We start from the raw sequence: 7,628 nt of genomic DNA, 5'->3' as shown, positions 1-7,628 counted from the left end.
ATATATCTCCATATGTAGTTTTGGTAATTGATGACAATTCCTATGGACTAATGGTTGACTTAAGTTATATTTAATGGATTTGTCCATAGGCACTTCTTGAAGTCCATCTGTTGGGTTCAAGGAGTTTATATGATGACCAAGGTGGTATTCAAGGTATTATCCAAAGAATGGTCATAGAGACACAAGGTTGATCAAGATCTCAGACAAAGAGTAAATCAAGATGATCAACACACAAAGCGTACAAGATGTACCGAGAGGGATCAAGTGACCCCATGGTATGGTAAGCATTGTCCATTACGTGTTTGTGTACTAACCCATGGTCTTCGTGAGAGTTCTATGTGGGGGTTAGGTGTGTTTCCATGGGCTTGCGTCAAAGGGAAGATCTCATACAACCCATGAAGTATGACGTCAAGTTGTGATCGTCATCAAGATTGCGATGTGCAAGTTCAAGCAGATCACCACGAAGATATCATGCTTGAAGCTTGTCGTCCGTTGTGGTGGCAATGGACTTGTGAAGATATGCTGAAGAGTGGCTCACCCATAGTGAGTATGGGGGAGCAATCAACTAGTCTTCATCAAGCCAACACAATCAAGAAAGGTGGTCCATCTTGAGGAAGCCAAGATCATCATCATGTAGCTCAAGAGGACGAGGTGCAAGGTATAGGTTTGCCCTTGATAGGTTTTCTGTTTAGGATAGATTGTTGTACTATCAAGGGGGGCTCTCAAGTGAGTAGCTTGATCGTATCGTTCGTTGAGAGCTCAAACCATTTGCATCCTTGCATCATACTTCTTGGTTCTTGTTTGGTGTTTCTCTTTGTGAGTTTTAGAGCTTATGGTCATCTTCGTGACAAGCTCGAGTTCATCGAAAACGGAGTCCATATGCATCTACTATGATGTTTTCGATGTTGGAGTTTTTGCCGGTTCTTCATTCATAGAGGACTCACATCTCTATATCATTGGTCGTTGTTTGGATAGCTCTTGTCGTCCTGAATCCAACAAGCTTGGGTTTGCTCGATTCAGAGCTCGTATGCGAAAGTTATGGCTGTTTCAGTGGCGAGCGGTAGTACCGCTGGACCTAGCGGTAGTACCACTAGAGTTGGCAGTAGTACCGCTGGCCCTAGCGGTAGTACCGCTGGCTGGCGGTAGTACCGCCCCTGGTCAGCGGTAGTACCGCTCCAGGAGCTTAGTACCGCCTCCCTAGCGGTTGTTCATGGACGGACCTTTTTGCGAAGACTTTCTTGGTGGTGGTAGTGCCTTTGCACTACCACGGGCCCAGCGGTAGTACCGCTGGAGTGCCAGCGGTAGTACCGCTAGCTGGCGGTAGTACTGCTGCACTCAGCGGTAGTACCACTGGAGTGCCAGCGGTAGTACCGCTGGAGCTCGGGCAGAGAGTGGGGGTAACGGTCTGATTCCTTCCCCCACTATATAAAGGGGGTCTTCTTCCCCCTTGGTCTTATCTATCCGTTGAGCTCTTGTTCTACCTCCATTGTTGACATTCCTAGAGCTTGCTTACTCTCAATCCCTCCAATGATTCTTGCTTGTTCTTGAGGGAAAAGAGAGAGGAGATCTAGATCCACATCTCCACCAATCACTTTCTCCTCTATGTGAGGGGAACCCCTTGGATCTTGATCTTTGAGTTCTTTGTGAGCTCCTTGTTCTTCCTCTCATATTTCTCCATAGCTTTCGTTGTTGTGGAGGGATTTGAGTGTGAGGGACGTGACCACTTCGTGTGTTCTTGCCATTGCATTGGTTGCATCGGTTTGAGTTCTCCACGGTGATACGTGGAAGTGAAGGTTGAGAAGCTTACTACCTTTGGTACTTAGTACCCTAGATATTGTTCTTCGTGGATGCTTTGGCGTCCTAGAAGCTTGGTGGAGTCTCGGAGCTCAATCATTGTGGTGTGAAGCTCCGGGCAAGCGTCGGGGCCTCCAATTAGGTTGTGGAGATTGCCCCGAGCAATTTGTACGGGTATCAGTAACCGCCCCCAAGGGTTGCCACGTGTACGGGTTCAGTGACCGCCCCCAAGGGTTGCCACGTGTACGGGTTCAGTGACCGCCCCCAAGGTTTGCCATTTGTACGGGTTCGGTGACCGCCCTCAAGGGTCCCTTGGTGGAATCATGGCATCTTGCATTGTGCGAGGGCGTGAGGAGATTACGGTGGCCTTAGTGGCATCTTTGGGAGCATTCTGCCTCCACACCGCTCTAACGGAGATTAGCATCCGCAAGGGTATGAACTTCGGGATACATCATCGTCTCCCCGTGCCTCGGTTATCTCTTACCCGAACCCTTTACTTATGCACTTTACTTTGTGATAGACATATTGTTTATTGTAATATATCTTGCTATCACTTAGTTGTTTATCTTGCTTAGCATAAGTTGTTGGTGCACATAGGTGAGCCTGGTTGTTTGTAGGTTTTGTGCTCGACATATTAAACGTTAGTTTTATTCCGCATTTGTTCAAGCCTAAACCTTAATTATTTTAAAGCGTCTATTCACCCCCCCTCTAGGCGACATCCGCGTCCTTTCAGAATCGCCTAAGTAAAAAAGTTTCCTTCGAGTGTATCCTCGAGATCCATTCGGAGGCTTAGCAGACCGTCATCGAGACTCATGTGGATGTCAAGACAACTGACAACTACATGCGTATCAACTCGCTCCGAGTGTGCACTAAAAGTCGCACTTGGGGACTTAGCTGCAACCCAGAATGGCCTAAGTAAAAAGCTTCCTTCGAGTGTATCCTCGAGATCCACTCGGAGGCTTAGCAGACCCTCGTTGAGACTCATGTGGATGTCCAGACAACTGACAACTACACGAGTATCAACTCGCTCCGAGTGTGCACTAAAAGTCGCACTCGGGGACTTAGCTGCGACCCAGAATCGCCTAAGTAAAAAGCTTCCTTTGAGTGTATCCTCGAGATCCACTCGGAGGCTTAGCAGACCCTCATCGAGACTCATGTGGATGTCAAGACAACTGACAACTACATGAGTATCAACTCGCTCCGAGTGCGCACGAGATGCCGCACTCGGGGACTTAGCTGCGATCTAGAATCGCCTAAGTAAAAAGCTTCCTTCAAGTGTATCCTCGAGATCCACTCGGAGGCTTAGCAGACCCTCATCAAGACTCAATGTGGATGTCAAGACAACTGACAACTACATGAGTATCAACTCGCTTCTTGGTGTCAGAAAACGCCAAACAAAAACCACGGGCTCAAATCGTGTCAGAAAATAAACTTGGCGAAAGAACAGCAAAATATTCTATTCGAATTCAACATTGGATCTACGATAGTCGGCTCGGTGTGGATCAAGCTTATCCACACCGAACCACAAATGTGACGGCCAACAGCAGTGGCCAAAGTTTGATACAAATACCACTCGACATACCGAGGTTAAGTTTTTCAAGCGTCGTCAGGACTGGCATTGGGACTGGCAGGCTCCACGAAAGTGTCAAGGTCGATCCCGTCTGCGATGCGAGTGGCGCTCTCAAGGAAGGTCTCCATGAAATCTTCGAATCAAAGCTTCTTGGTGTTGGCGACCTGCAACGCCTTCAGCTTCTCTTCGCGAGCTTCCTTGCAGTGCACTCGGACCAGCGACAGCGCCACGTCCGCACCACAGCGAGCAGCAGACTTCTTCCACGCCTGCACTCGGTTCGGGACGTCCTCCAGCCGAGTCATCAACCCTTCTATCTCATGCCGGGACTCGTCTTTGGGCCACAGCTCCTTGTCGATTCGGCCGACGACCTCTCTGAGGCGACCGACGAAAGGTCCCACTTTGCCAAGGCGAATGTGCGCTCGGAGCATGTCTCGATTGGCATCGTCGCCGAGTGGAACGTTCGAAATAACCGACCGCTCAACATCAGCTGCTTCAGCCTGAGCGTCCATACAAAAATCTGCAAAGACAAGACGAGCAGAAAGTAAGCGCGGAATGAAATACAAAGTCAACAAGCACTCGGAAAAACTTACCACCGAGAAGCGCAATCATCTTCCTTGCCCAGTCACTGACGTATTTCTCGTGTGATATGCACCGACTGTTCATCACCTTCATCTGCCCCATCAGCTCAGTTCTTTGTTTGCCCATTTTCTCAATTTCGGCCATCAATGCCTTGTTTGCCTCACGGGACTCCTCCAAGGACTTCTCTCGTTCAGCAAGAGCACCCTTCACGCCAGCCAAGTCATGCACAGCTGCCTCTAGTTCCGCAACAAGTTGAATCTTTTCAACCTTCAGAGCGTTGTACGCTGATCCCATCTCGCAAGTCTTCTGCAAATCAGCGCGAAGAGAAGATCAAACAAATTCAACAAGGAAAAAAATAAAACCTCAAAGTTCTTCAGACCACTGCCGACGCAAGTAGTCGACAGCGGTCTCGGGGACTACACCCAGTGGGTTCACTAAGAGTGACCCCACTGGCATGAAGCTCAAACAGGTCCGCCCTATTGAGCTACATAACAAAAAACAAGCCTATGAGGCCGCTACTACCCGACCTAAGTAAAATTACTCTCGGAGACTACTTCTAGTAGATGCACTCGGAGTTCCCCCACTGGCACCATTCGGAAAGATTAGTTTTCACCAGATCAAGTCAAAGACAATGTATATAAAGAAAACTGCCGGTGCAAGCACTCGACAGAAGTCTCGGGGACTACACCCACTGGGTTCACTCAGAGTGAACCCACTTCAAAATAATCCTACTGTATCCGAGTGTGTCGCTTAAACCCCCAGTGGGTTACAAGAGAAAAGCAAATACTTACTAGCGCACTTACTCAGATATCGTCCCGGAGCTCCAAGCTTCTCTTGTACAAAGATGCGATGGAGTCGTACGCCCCCTTCGCATCACCCGCCATCAACTCCACCTGCACCATAGCCTCCTTGGCGGCTCCCACTTGATCTTCCGGGAGGTGTCGGGCGTCGTACTGGACAGTCGACGGGCCCGGCACCACGGGAGACTCCTTGGGCATCCCAAGTCCTGCTCCAGTCGGTTCAGCCGTGATGAGCACCGATTCAGTCGACGGCATCGTCTCGGTTGGCGGCACGTCCATGGCGGGAGCGGTAGCAGATGGAACAACCTCAAGGACAGGCACCAAAGCTTGCCCAGACCTCTTCTGGTCGTCCTCCTCCAGATGAATCACCTCTGAAGGAAGCTCGACTGAACGACATGAGACCATAGAAAAAAGGGCAAGATCAAAGACAGAATTCGCGAAACAATAATGTAAGCTCTCGGAGTCTTCACGACGTACCTTGCTGGGATGTGGCAACGTTGTCCGTATCCATGGGATCGTCTTCCTGGCGTGGCGGAGGTAGAAGCTCTGTCGAGTAAAATCCACTCGACCAATAAGCATGAGTTCAATCAAATACTGAAAGAAGATAGGAGAACAAGACACTTACGCTGAGGCAACGAGAACGGCGATCCCCATCCAAGGCAAAGCCTTCCGAGGCTTGGATCCACTCGGTTTAGCCACCTTGAGAGGTTGACCCGCGGGCTCAGCGGCAGCATCCCTGGTCCTTTTTCTGCTCCGAGCACTCGGAGCCACGGGAGCAGCTGGCAAGGCACTCGGAACCACGGGAGGAGCTGGCGGAGCACTCGGGGCCGGTGGAGGAGCCGACGGAGTCACGGGCGGGGCACTCGGGGCCGCTGGAGGAGCCGACGGAGTCACGGGTTCGTGACGGCGCTTAGTTCGAGGCTCTGGTGGCGGGGGTGGCGAGCTTTGCTCCCCATCTTCCCCCTCCCCCTCTTCGGACTCCTCCTCCGTCTCCCCATTGTCGAAGACGTACTCGACGCTGTCCACGCTGCCCTCCTGGTTGCCTTCCTCTTCCTCTGCCGGATTCCCGTTCGAGACGGGAGAATACCAGTTGGTCCACGCTTGCACGAGATACAGTCGACAACACCATACGTCAGATGGTGATGCAAGAAAAAGCGGCAAATCTAAGGGAATTGTAAGCACTCGGCAAGATATGCTCACCTCATTCGGAGGAGGGTTGTTTGTGCGGAAGGGTTTCACTCGCCGGGCTCCTTTGGGGTTATCGCAGGCGCCTGTGATGCCGCGGACCCATGCCGTCACAACCTCCCCGGTCACGCATTCGGGATGAGTCCGAGTGGAGTCCCCAGGCCCCGCGTAGTGCCACATGGCGTGGTGTCGAGCTTGCAGAGGCTGGATGCGCCGACCCAGAAAAGTTTCCAGCAGATCCGTGTCGGTGACTCCCTTGCGGACGACATCTATCAGCGCTTCGACCAGAGGTTGGATCTGGATCTTTTCCATCTTCGTGAGCGCAAGCTGCCTGGGCGGAGCCGGTCGGTCTAGACTAAAGGGCGGCAACCGAGTTGCAGCATTCGGACAAGCTACGTCCTGGCAGTAGAACCAGGTCGACTGCCAGTTCCTAACTGACTCGGACAACTAGAGAGGGGGGTAATTACTCTTCGTTTTCTTTTGGAAGCCCAAGCCCCCGCAGAGCTGGAGGACATGGGTTTTATCATCCGACTGGCTAAGCTTTTTGACAGTCTGGGATCTAGCGGAGAAGATGTACTTAAAGAGCCCCCAATAGGGAGGACAACCGATAAAGCACTCGCAAAGCACTACGAACGCAGAGAGATGATCTATTGCGTTGGGGGGGAAATGGTGGAGCTGCGCCCCGAAGTGATTCATGATAGCTCTGAAGAAGGGATGAGGAGGCAGGGAGAAGCCTCGGTACACGTGACTGAGCAGCAAGACGCGCTCCCCCTCCTGGGGCGCCAGCTCCGCCTCGCCCTCCGCCGGCAGCCTTCACGACTTGTTTTCGATCAAACCTTGCTCCACCAGCTCCAGCAGGTCATCCTTCGTCACTGTGGAGGGGAGGAAATCCCCCTGGATCCAACCCGCCGGCACAGCACGCTGTCGCTGCTGAGCAGGAGCCGCCGCGTTCTTCTTCTTCTTCTGCGACTCAAGCTTGCTCGTCTGCCCCTTCGTCATGGTGGAGGCTGCAGATCCGCAGGGGAGGAGAGGAAGGAGGAGGCGTGGAGTACGCAGGGAGCTACGGGAGAAGCAGGGCGAGTGCGAGTAATCAGGAGAGCACAACGAGAAACCCTCGCTGGGGAGGTTTAAATAAGGTTCCGACTGGGTCACTAGCAGGTGGCCCCAAAATCTTATCCCCCGACGAGTTGCTGCGATATTAGTGGAGGAGATGAAGGCGCGGTAATCGAGGCGGCAGAAACTACTCGATGACGATGTCGTCATCCCCACTGAGCGCGCGGCAACCGAAATTTGAGGATCCCAGAAAATCCGCCGCTGTCAGTTGACCGGTCACGTCAAAAGATTCCGCGGAAGCACTCGGTCTCTGACGGTTCGTTCCACAGATATATCCACTCGGATCACTGGTCAAGAGGATAAAATGGATCGAGGCAAACAACGCCAAAGTCGCATCCATACCAGTCGGATCCGTACTCCAAGCATCGCTTCGTCGTTCCAACCCCGATCCATTCGGGGACTAATGATGGGGTTATAGTCCCAGGGTAGGGTCATAGGCCTGCCCCATAGGTCCTACCCAAGGACTACCCTTCATAAGGGACAAGGCCCTTAGTCAGTTCCGACTGAATTAAGGACTTCCCATCATCCAGTCGGTGAAGATTCCTCCATCATCCAGTCAGACATGAGCATTCGGAGAGCATCAAACT

This window comes from Hordeum vulgare, chromosome 4H (genome assembly GCF_904849725.1).
Source record: "Hordeum vulgare subsp. vulgare chromosome 4H, MorexV3_pseudomolecules_assembly, whole genome shotgun sequence".
NCBI classification, from domain to species: domain Eukaryota; kingdom Viridiplantae; phylum Streptophyta; class Magnoliopsida; order Poales; family Poaceae; genus Hordeum; species Hordeum vulgare.
This window is presented reverse-complemented; position numbering follows the sequence as displayed.